The sequence below is a fragment of the Lepidochelys olivacea genome (genome assembly GCF_965140295.1).
Source record: "Lepidochelys olivacea isolate rLepOli2 genome assembly, chromosome: 6".
Lineage (NCBI taxonomy): Eukaryota > Metazoa > Chordata > Testudines > Cheloniidae > Lepidochelys > Lepidochelys olivacea.
The window spans coordinates 120,084,414-120,096,995 of record NC_140416.1 but is presented as its reverse complement, the minus strand read 5'-3'; positions in this window follow the sequence as shown (position 1 = coordinate 120,096,995).

The following is a 12,582-nucleotide window of genomic DNA, read 5'->3' as shown; positions in this document are numbered from 1 at the left end:
ATTGCACCATGACCCCCTTCTGACAAAAAAAAATTATGACATGACCTCAGGAGGGGGGCCAAAGCCTGAGCCCGCCCAAGCTCTGCTGCCCTCGGTGGGGTGGGGTGGGGTGGTCAAAGCCTGAGCCCCACTGGCCTGGGCAGGGGGTCAAAGCTGAAGCCCAAGGCCTTCAGCCCCAGGCAGGGGGCCTGTAACTTGAGCTCTGCTACCCAGGGTGGAAGCTCTCAGGCTTTGGCCCGGGGTAGTGGGACTCAGGCTTAGGCCCTGAGCCCCAGCAAGTCTAAGCCAGCCCTGGTGACCCCTTTGGGGTCCTGACCCACAGTTTCAGAACCACTGCCCTAGTCTGGAGGGCTAGGGATGCTGGTAACTTGAGGTAAGTAAGAAAACTGCTTAGGCAAAGATTGTAACTTTAGTCACTGGAAAGTGTTTTGTTTTTGTTTGTAATCATACCTGTCTCTTTTATTCTTGTTTAGTATCACTTAAATCTCTGTTCTTTGCTAATAAGGTTATTTGTGTTTTATTACAAAACCATCTCCATGCTGTGTATTAAAGTGAAGCGTGAGACTTCAGATAACCTAACAGGCTGATGTGTGCTCTGTCTTTTCGGAGGCGGCAAACGTAATAATTTCTGTGAGTGTCCAGTGAGAGGGACCGGATGCTGCAGGGAGGTGTCTCTGAGGTTCACTGATCACGTGCAAGGCAAGGTTTGGCCTGGCAAAGTCTTGCAGTGTTTGCTGGCCAGACAGGCAGGCTGGTGTGGCAGGGAGCTGACACCCAGCTTAGCAGCGGCAAAGCTCTCACTCATGCTAAGACACCGTGGCTCAGAGTTCTCGGTGTTCTGAGCACGACATCTGTGGAAGCCTACAGAGCACTGCAACTACTCTATAGCGGGTGAACCTAAAGTGTAACCATTTTTAGACAAGATGTAGAATAGCATGATAAAGCTGAGATGTTTGTTTTAGCCCAGTGATGAAAGACCATGGCAAGAGACCACAGCAGTAACGCTAATGCCTGACCTGGGGGAAGAGAAGGCATATGTGCTAATGGCAGATGCTCATTTCTCATTGCTGTGGTTAGATAAGTTTGGAGCATTCCCTTGCTTCTTAGGGGTACAATTATATTTTTTCCCTGCCTACATTAAGGCAATTCACACCACAAAACTACACCAGTGTAATTAACCCCTGGTGTTGACACTCTGCATTAGTGCAAAGCAGGGCAAACAGAGATAAGAGTTTCAGAGTAGCAGCCGTGTTAGTCTGTATTCGCAAAAAGAAAAGGAGTACTTGTGGCACCTTAGAGACTAACCAATTTATTTGAGCATGAGATAAGAGTGATACTGATTGTGGATCAAATCCTCAGCTGCTGTCAATCTCCATTTCACATATGAAGAAATGGAGGTAGAGAACTGAAGTGAGTTGCTTAAAGCAACTGAGGGGGGCAATGTCAGAATTAAGGAATTCCTGTGCATAATTTTCTGTCAACTGAGGGATAGATTTTTATACTGGGAGGAGGGGCGTCCTACAGTCAGTGTGACTATTCGTAAGAGTCAGGACAGTTTGTCTGAGGAAAGGTTAGAGGATCAGTCCCTCTGACAACACTACCTAGCGTAACACTGCATTAAAAGTGTAGAGTATAAATAATCTGTAGGTCTGTGTATTTATTTATTTATTTTTTACATGCTTGAGTTCACGGCAGCATAGATCAACAGAGGTTTGCTCTGAATCTCTTCCAGCCATCTGCACATCAATGCACCTTCCTAAACAAAAAAAAATGCCCTACTTGCTCAGTCATGTTTGCCAGCACTTGCCAGCTGAAGTTCTGGTATCTTTTTCTTTAAAAGCTACTTTTCTGGACATGCAGTAGTGGGGAGGGGAGATGGGGTAATGTCGAGGGGGGTGGGGGGAGCCAGAACTACAACACTGATAAACATTAACCCTTATAAACACTTGAGTATCATTGTGTTCCTTTTACCCAGCAATTCTGAAAAATTCGAGGCCAAATCCTGCTTATTTTACCCATGTAAATGAGGCTGCCCTTGGGACTGAGGTGAGGGGGGTTTGGCTCTGCAATGCTATTTCTACTTCATTTCTCTTCAGGTCTTTTTTTAAGAAGGATGATCCAGTAGTTAGGGCACCAAGCTGGGCTCTAGGGAACCTAGGTTCAATTGTCTGATCTGCTAGAGCAGCAGTTCCCATACTTTTGAGAGTCGTGCCCCTCCCTTACCCCTGTCCATGCCCCCCTCTTCCCTGGATCCTCTGAGATGTGTGTGTGTGGGGACAGGGATAAGGGGGCCAAGGCTGGAGCCACAGCTGGGAGTGGGGCTGAGGCTGTGGCCAGGGGTGGGAGTGGAGCCACAGCCAGGCTGTGCCAAGGCTGGAGGCAGGTGCAGGGCCAGGAGCCAGGGACGCAGCTGGGGGCAGAGAGAGGCTGGGTGGTTCTCCCTCTCTGCCCCTGTGGGGGCTGGCCCAGGGCTGCTGCGCCCCCCAGACATTCCTCCATGCCCCCCCCCAGGGGACATGTCCCATACTTTAGGGATCTCTGTGCTACAGATTTCCTGTGTGACTTTGGGCTAATCACAGTCTCTCTGGCCTGGATCCACACCAGGATGTAGGTGTTGTGTTGCAACATCTAACTTTTAGGCACCTAGAAAAATTACTGAGATCCACAGAGTCTGAATTAGGTGCATAGCCTCCTCTACAGTGAATGCAGAGAAATAAGCCCCTCAGAAAGTGATCACAAAAGGCAGCATGCTGCCTAAACTAGCCAGTGGCAGATGCCAATCAGAGGGTATGTCATAAACCCCACCCCCTTGTGGAGATAGGCACCTAAATCCAGGCTGCAGGGAGACACCTATTGCAACTAGCAGTCCATAGCCAGGGATCCCTCTCAGGGAGTCAGGTGGCTTAGGCACCTAAGCTGTTTCTTGTGAGTCTGGGTTAGGCACCTGTCTCTCATCCCTACAAAACGGCGGGAAGAGGAGGTGCTCAGCTAATAACTTGTAGCCCAGTGGTTAGAGAACTCACCTCGGATGTGGGAGAGCCAGGTTCAATTCCCTCCTCTGTTAGATGGGGAGAAAGAACGGAAGGCAGCTCTGGGATATTCTGAGGCGCGGCTCCCTCACTCTCCTGGTAAAGGTATTCAACTTTGGATAAATACTTGAGTCTTTGGGCCAGGCATAGCAGGAGCAAGGGAATGACGCTATAGCCTGATGTCCAGGTGGGGGACCCACGGTCCAGTCCCCCTGCTCCAGGAATTCTTTAATTGTTTACACACAGTAGAACAGCTCAACAGGGGAGATTGTGGGAGTCCCAGATTAGATGCTCCCACAGCTCAGTGGTTGGCGCCCTCTCCTGGGAGGTAAGAGATCCCTGTTCAAATCCTGTCTTCCCCTCTGCCAGAGGGGGCAATTGAACCTGACTCTCCCACACCCCAGGTGAGTGTCTAACCTTGGAGCTTGGCAGTTCATAACCCCAGTAACTCCGGGCCTGAAAGTAAAGAAATTGCTTGAGCCCCGGCACCTCTTTCATTACAAATTAAACACTGCCTCTGCTTCCTGCTAGATTTTGGATAGGACCCGATCTGCAAGATGGCTTCTGAGCACGCCTTTCTCGGGGGAGAAAGGCGCTCCTCTGCCTGTCTTCCTCCCAGTTTGCGGATCACTCTGGGGCTTAGGCAGGAGATAGGCATCCAGACGCCTAGAGGGAAGCAGCAGCGTGCATGCCCAGAAACAGAAACGTAGGCACAGAGGGAATGTTTACCCTGAAAACGTAGGCACAAGGTGAGATGCAGGTGCCTCCTGGGTTAGGTAGCATCCAAGTGGTGGGGGAGGGGGGCTGTGGATCACAGGGGTGTCTAAAACTGGGACTGTGTCTGGGGTTTAGGGGCTTAAGTACCTTTGGGATCTGGGCATCTCCGAGTCCCCATCTGAACAATGGGGAGAATATCCCTGCCCTGCCCAAACACAAAGTTTGTGAGGTGCTCATGCTATGGTGGGGAAGCACATAACTACCTTACCTAGATAGACAGGTTATGAAGTACACTTGTTCTAGGGGTGTGTCCTATAGAAATGGTATGTGAGGTGGCAGGTATGCTGGGGGGCTTTTTTCCCCAGCAAGCTGCTCTTCTCCCCCCCCCCCCACTTCCTGGAGTTCAAATCTTCAAAGCCTCTGCTTGTGTCTATTGCAAGATATTGCCCCTCCTTCAGCAGGAGACTGTGAATCCTAATAGGAATGGGACAGGAATTAATTTGAAATACATAGCTAAGGAGTTGACCTTGCTCATGAAACTTATCTGTTCAGCTTCTGACATCCCACGTTGAATACTTTGAGACAGGGCTACTATTTCTCTCTTTACTTTTTTATTTTTTAAACTATTGTCCCTAATGCCTACTTTTTGGCAAGCACCAGCAACGGGGTGAGGAGAGACACAACTAGCCACTGTCCGCCGAGAGCACGAAATATGCTGCGACTGCAGCCAACAATTACACACACCCTGTGAATGGTGCAAGCCAATTAATAGGATGATGAATCATGCAAAATGCATCGTTACCATAATGATGAATTGTCATGTGCCCCTAATGACCAATCAGTTAATTTTATTTTGAAAGTCTATGATTAGACCAACACTGTGGCTTTGTGCCTTGTTTAAATGGAGTGATTCAATATCTGTCGGGCCTCTCCCTCCCCCAAGTAGTATTGTTAGAGAAATGTATTAACTGGAGCTTCTGCTATCGGTCTGAGGTTTTACTATAGTACTCATCACCACAGGATCAAAGCACTGATCAAGTTTAGATCAGGATAGTGTTGTCCATAGAAGATTTTGCTCTTTGCCCCCTTCAGGTTTTAGGAAGTTCTGCTTGGTTTTTGTCCCTCCCACCCCACCGTCTTCTGTTATAGTTGGAAGCATTTGGTAAACAGGTGGGTCTTGCTTCATGTTCTGAAGATGGCTAGGGTTTGGCTTAGTCTTATCTTCTTCAGAAGTTTAGTCCACAGTTAAGAACCCTTGACTGAGAATGTGCTGTCTTCTGTTATGAAAAAACTTAGAAAGTTCATGAGATCTGACTTGCCCCAGAAAAGCACAGCTGTCTCATGTGAGAAGTGGTCTCTGGTGTAGGTAGGACTTTGAAGTTCAACACCAAGTCTACAGAGGGTGGGGTGTTCTGTTCAGTGATTGATCCTGCTGAAGAGGAGAGCCACTGATCTGCCCAAGATATCTCCTAGTGCTACATCTTCAAATACTCCATGGTGCTGGCTTTTGTGCCATTAGGCATTTATCCCCGTGCATTCTCAGGTATGCAGATAAGAACAATGTTTGAATTAAAGTGACTCACTCAATTTGATTTAGCTCTAAATTTGCCCCCTGCCTGATGTTTGGGATCAGATTCTGCTCTAGATAATGGGCTAGGCTCTGAGGACAGAAGGCAGCCACAAATCTTTCTTGATTTTAAAAATGCTACATTCCAGGCCCAACCCAATATCCATTGATTTCAATAGACATTGGCCCTAGCCCTGTGTCACTCAGGAATTAAAGAAATTACAGCAGCCATTAATGACAAACTGCAAGTAATTCCATTTAAAATTATGACTTTCCAATGTGCTGGGGGGGCTTGACCCCTGGCTCTGCCCCCAAGCCCTGCCCCCCTCCATTCCTTCCCTCAAGACCCCACCCTGCCTCTTTCAGCCCCCTCCCCCAAGGTCGCTGCATCCTTGCTCTGCCCCCTCCCAGCCAGAGCCTCCTGCATGCCGTGAAACAGTTGTTTGCAATGGGCAGGAGGCACAGGTGCTGATCGGCAGGGTCTGCTGGGGGGCAGGAGGTGCTTACCCACCATTTTTTCCTTGTGGGTGCTCCAGCCCCAGAGTACCCCTGGAGTAGGTGCCAATGATTCTACCTCCCTTTCCTGTTTGCGAGTGGCCATGAGACAAAGGGATCAGACTAAAACCTTCTCTCTCTTGCTTGAGAGATATTTACTTGCACTGGCCCAGTCACGCCTTCCAGATCTGGAGAAGAGCTCTGTGTAGCTCCGCCATTTCTCTCTCTCATCAAGAGAAATTGGTCCAGTAAAAGATATTACTTCACCCAGCTTGTCTCTCTAATATCTTTAAGGGAACAGTCTCATGTTGCGGGCAGTATGGAGGGAAAAAAGCACATCAGTCCATTTTTATTGGTCTTTAATCACCTTTAAGAGCAGGTCCATAAAAAGCCTTCCCAGCAGCACACTCACTTACAAGCTTGAAACAGCTGTCATTGGCTGATCCCTCGGGGCAAGTCATTGTTACCTAGCAATTACTGGGAGCTACAAGCTTTCACAGAGGAACCTGTTCATGAGTCTTACAAACATATCCTGCGCTTTAGGTCAGAAATTCTTTGTGCGCTGAATTTTGTAAAATATATTTTTCTATACTTTTGTCAAATGATCTGCCTGAATCTAATTGTCTTTGACACATGTGAGTGTAAACCAAAGCAGCCTAGTGCAGACACTTTCCTTCAAGCTTCAGGTAAAGCTCTATAAAACAGAGACAGTATTAACTGCACCTCATTGCACTTTGAACTTGCTGAAATGTGGATAATTGAATCTTATCTGGAAAAGAAATGTAGCAATTCTAATTCTCCATGCATTATGCTATTATTTTGGTAAAGAAAAAGGTAGAAGAGTCTTATGCAAATCATATTAAAGAGTTGGAGAAGTAGAATATAGCTCTGTTTTCCATATGATAGATTAGTGCAATAATAAGGACCAACAAAACTGGAGGAGTCCTTTCTATTTTAGGAGATAATTCAGCTCTTGTTTGGGGGATGGAACACTGTACAAACAGCCAATTTTTTATTAATAGTAAATAATGTTCTTGCTTTTGAAGCTATCACATTTGCTTCCCCCTTGCCCCCCAGTCCATTGGTACTATCCCACTGGTCTGTGACTTTTCAGAAACAATTCAGGGGTTTGATCATTTTGACTACATGCCCACACACATTTATGCACCTCCCTATCTCTACTTAGGAGCTCAGACTACTTCCAGCTGGCAGACTTACTGGGATGCAGGTAATTTACATGCATGTGTAAATGTGTGCAGAAAAGTTAAGGATCCAAGTAAGTGTGTGCAGAGGCAGGTCCTGAGTTAGTCATTTCCTGGAACAAGATGCATGTTATACAGATCCATTAATTTCTGTATTGCCACATTAGTAAGTATCCTTTTGTCCACTGTTATTGATAGCGGTTTTTTTACAGCTTTAATTACTCCCTAATTGCCCATACTCTTGGCTTTATTTTTTTTTTAATTTGTGAAGATGGATTGTAAAAAGAGTTCAGCATCTCTGGCATTTTAATCATTAAATTTCAGCCCAACCCTCACCTAATAGGGGTGCTTCTTTTCCTGGAGAACAGCTATACTTTTCACTGACATTTGTCAAGGACTTCCTGATTTCTTTTAACCCTTTGCGTAACATCAACTCAATTCTCTTTTTTTCTGCCTGAATATTTTCCCTTCAAACCAAACTTGCACTTTTCATCCTCAAAGTTATATCGGTACTACTCATCTGTAGGACAGTAGCACATAGACACCTCATTGTGCTGGGCACTGCACACCCAGCAAGAGGCCATCCCTGCCCCAGAGAGCTTACTTACCAAGACAAGCAAAAGATGGGAGAAAGGATGGGGAACAGAGAGATTGTTGTTTATACAAAGCTACATCGTGAGTTTGTGGGTATGACAGAGCTGGGAATTTTACCTAGATCTCCTGGGTCCCAGTCATGGCTATTGTATGTTCTATGATATTTATGGGGCATCTTAGAGCTAATGATTCATAGATTCATAGATATTTAGGTCAGAAGGGACCATTATGATCATCTAGTCTGACCTCCTGCACAATGCAGGCCACAGAATTTCACCCACCACACCTAAAAAAGACCTCACACCTATATCTGTGCTATTGAAGTCCCCAAATTGTAGTTTGAAGACCTCAAGGAGCAGAGAATCCTCCAGCAAGTGACCCGTGCCCCATGCTACAGAGGAAGGCGAAAAACCTCCAGGGCCTTCCAATCTGCCCTGGAGGAAAATTCCTTCCCGACCCCAAATATGGCGATCAGCTAAACCCTGAGCATATGGGCAAGATTCATCAGCCAGATACTACAGAAAATTCTTTCCCGGGTAACTTGGATCTTACCCCATCTAAAAACCCATCACAGGCCATTGGGCCTATTTACCATGAATATTTAATTACCAAAACCATGTTATCCCATCATACCATCTCCTCCATAAACTTATCGAGTTTAATCTTAAAGCAAGATAGATCTTTTGCCCCCACTACTTCCCTCGGAAGGCTATTCCAAAACTTCACTCCTCTGATGGTTAGAAACCTTCGTCTAATTTCTAATCTAAATTTCCTAGTGGCCAGTTTATATCCATTTGTTCTTGTGTCCACATTGGTATTGAGTTTAAATAATTCCTCTCCCTCTCTGGTATTTATCCCTCTGATATATTTATAGAGAGCAATCATATCTCCCCTCAACCTTCTTTTAGTTAGGCTAAACAAGCCAAGCTCCCTGAGTCTCCTTTCATAAGACAAATTTTCCATTCCTCGGATCATCCTAGTAGCCCTTCTCTGTACCTGTTCCAGTTTGAATTCATCCTTCTTAAACATGGGAGACCAGAACTGCACACAGTATTCCAGGTGAGGTCTCACCAGTGCCTTATATAACGGTACTAAAACCTCCTTATCCCTACTGGAAATACCTCTCCTGATGCATCCCAAGACGACATTAGCTTTTTTCACAGCCATATCACATTGGCAGCTCATAGTCAACCTATGATCAACCAATACTCCAAGGTCCTTTTCCTCCTCCGTTACTTCTAGTTGATGCGTCCCTAGCTTATAACTAAAATTCTTGTTATTAATCCCTAAATGCATGACCTTACACTTCTCACTATTAAATTTCATCCTATTCCTATTACTCCAGTTTACAAGGTCATCCAGATCCTCCTGTAGGGTATCCCTGTCCTTCTCTAAATTAGCAATACCTCCCAGCTTTGTATCATCTGCAAACTTTATTAGCACACTCCCACTTTTTGTGCCCAGGTCAGTAATAAAAAGATTAAATAAGATTGGTCCCAAAACTGATCCTTGAGGAACTCCACTGGTAACCTCCCTCCAACTTGACAGTTCACCTTTCAGTAGAACCCGTTGTAGTCTCCCCTTTAACCAATTCCCTATCCACCTTTCAATTTTCCTATTGATGCCCATCTTATCCAATTTAACTAATAATTCCCCATGTGGCACAGTATCAAACGCCTTACTAAAATCTAAATAAATTAGATCCACTGCGTTTCCTTTATCTAAAAAATCTGTTACTCTCTCAAAGAAGGAAATCAGGTTGGTTTGGCACGATCTACCTTTTGTAAAACCATGTTGTATTTTGTCCCATTTACCATTGACTTCAATGTCCTTAACTACCTTCTCCTTCAAAATTTTTTCCAAGACCTTGCATACTACAGATGTCAAACTAACAGGCCTATAATTACTTGGATCACTTTTTTTCCCTTTCTTAAAAATAGGAACTATGTTAGCAATTCTCCAATCATATGGTACAACCCCTGAATTTACAGATTCATTAAAAATTCTTGCTAATGGGCTTGCAATTTCTTGTGCCAATTCTTTTAATATTCTTGGATGAAGATTATCTGGGCCCCCCGATTTAGCCCCATTAAGCTGTTTGAGTTTCGCTTCTACCTCAGATATGGTGATGTCTACCTCCATATCCTCATTCCCATTTATCATGCTACCATTATCCCTAAGATCCTCTTTAGTCTTATTAAAGACTGAGGCAAAGTATTTGTTTAGATATTGGGCCATGCCTAGATTATCCTTGACCTCCACTCCATCCTCAGTTTTTAGCGGTCCCACTTCTTCTTTCTTTGTTTTCTTCCTATTTATATGACTATAGAACCTTTTACTATTGGTTTTAATTCCCTTTGCAAGGTCCAACTCTACTTGACTTTTAGCCTGTCTCACTTTATCCCTACATATTCTGACCTCAATAAGGTAGCTTTCCTTACTGATCCCTCCCTTCTTCCACTCCCTATATGCTTTCTGCTTTTTCTTAATTACCTCTCTAAGATGCTTGCTCATCCAGCTTGGTCTACAACTCCTGCCTATGAATTTTTTCCCCTTTCTTGGGATGCAGGCTTCCGATAGCTTCTGCAGCTTTAATTTAAAATAATCCCAGGCCTCCTCTACCTTTAAACCCATAAATTCTTCAGTCCAATCCACTTCCCTAACTAATTTCCTTAATTTTTGAAAGTCAGCCCTTTTGAAATCAAAAACCCTAGTTGCAGATTTATTTTTGTTAATCCTTCCATTCAGTTTGAACTGAATTAGCTCATGATCACTTGAGCCAAGATTATCCCCTACAACCATTTCCTCTATGAGATCCTCATTACTCGCCAAGACCAAATCTAAAATGGCATCCCCTCTAGTCGGATCAAGCTCTTTACATACATTACTTAATAGAGCCTCACATCAACACATATTTAATGGGGACCACATCCTGAAAGAAATCTTTCCCAAATCCCCTCTTCTGGCCTTCAAACAGCCCCCCCCCCAAAATCATCATCAAAAGCAAGCTTTCCACAGACCCAGACATGCCAACTCAAAGCAGTGCCAGACCCTGCCAAAACAACTGATGCAAAACCTGCAGTCATATCTCCACTTTTTCAATGATCAATAACCCACAGAAGAAACCTATCAAGATCCAGGGCTCCTACATATGCTTATCACAACATACGGTGTACCTCTTCCAGAGGATCAAATGCCCCAGTAACAACCATGCGAGTGAAACCAGACAATCATTGCATTCTCAAATGAACTCACAGGAAAGTGACAAGTCAAAAACACCCTATCACTCTTGTCACAAAATGATCACTTCACATTAGACCCCTTCATCCTCAAAGCAAACCTTCACAACCCCTTCGAAAAGATGGGCCTAGGGCCCTAAATCCACTAGACACCAAAAACCAAGGTCTCAACAACAATACTGGTTTTATTTCTCATTACAACAATCTGTAACCCGTTAACCCTCCTATGCCCCAAGACCACAGAAGTGTTAATTACCCACTTCACTTTAACCACTCTCCTGCAACATCACAATCTGTCCCACCTTGTGTTTAGCTGGGAAACTCATTAATTTTTCCCATTTGTGAAGCTTGAAAGGGTGTCTTTTCCACCAGCAGATGTTGGTCCATTAAATGATATTACCTCACCCACCTTGTCTCTCTAACACCCCGACTCACTGGCACAGCGCCTTCTGCTGATTATCCTGGGAATTAGCTCAATTCCAGCTTGGAGCACCCTCTGCTAGCTCACCTGCCTTTGACCCCATGTCCCTCCTGGACCCCAGTACCCTTTTACCTTGGGGTTCTGCCCCAGCAGTACCTACACACCTCCCAGGAGAACCCCCAACCCTCTACACCCACCTTGCATCATCACCTTGCCATCACCATGCACCACCTTGCCAGTCATCATCTAGCCCCCTGTCACTGGGGCAAACTGCAATCTGTAAAGGCCACTCATCATTTGCAAGGGGGCTGGATCAGCTGCCTCTGCTTAACCCTGGGCTACACCTCTGCAACCCCAGTACCTGCTTTGGCCTTCAACAAGGCCTGCAGCCTGGGGTTTTACCAGGCTGGAACTCCCCAGCACTGCTCCAGTTCAAGTACCATCCTCTCCCAAGCAACCAGGTCCTTCTCTTTCCAGAGCTAGAGAGAGACTGACTCAGCTCCTGGCTCACAGCCCTTTTATAGGGCCAGCTGTGGCCTGACTGGGGCATGGCCCCAGCTGAGGCTGCTTCCCCAATCAGCCTAGCCTTTCACAGGAGTGGGGTAACTGCTCCGCTATAGTGCTACTGACAACATTACAGATGGGGAAACTGAGGCACAGAGCAGTTAAAGTAATTTTCCCAGTGTATCAGAATGGCTGCACACAGACAACTGCCGAAGTAGGCATCCCACAGGTAGCTGTGGACACAGTGCTAAATGTTAATTTGTTCTGTGATAGTATTAAATTGAATGCTAGCCAGGATATTCCCCACTCTCTTCACAGTTATGTTTTACCTTTGATTTGTATAAAGAGCAGAACAGGCTAAAAGGATATTTGCTGCACATTTCATTAGAAATTCGTTACAACAAGAAGCCCAGTCATTCCCATGATGCCTTGCTCGGGTGGGGAGTTAACGGAACACAATTACCTTCTTATTCAAAGGCAAAAGTCAAATATGCTGAGCCAGCCTCCTAAGTTACTTCAGAAATGGAATACGTTTCTCTGATAATTGAAAGAGCTCTTTGAACAAGAAGATCTGTTAGATTGTGCGTGTGTGTGTGTGTTGTTTCTGGCTAATAGTAATCTTATTGCATTTCAGGTGAGTTAGGGCTGCATGTTAGGAAGGAGGTAGAACATTCCCTGGTTAAAAATGCACATTTTGTGCAAAGGAAAATGTCTTCATGGTTTAGGTACTGAATGAAGACAGGCAATCATTACAAAGGGATTGGTTTAAATAAATGGATGCTCATAGATTATTTTGCTCTTTTTTACATAACCA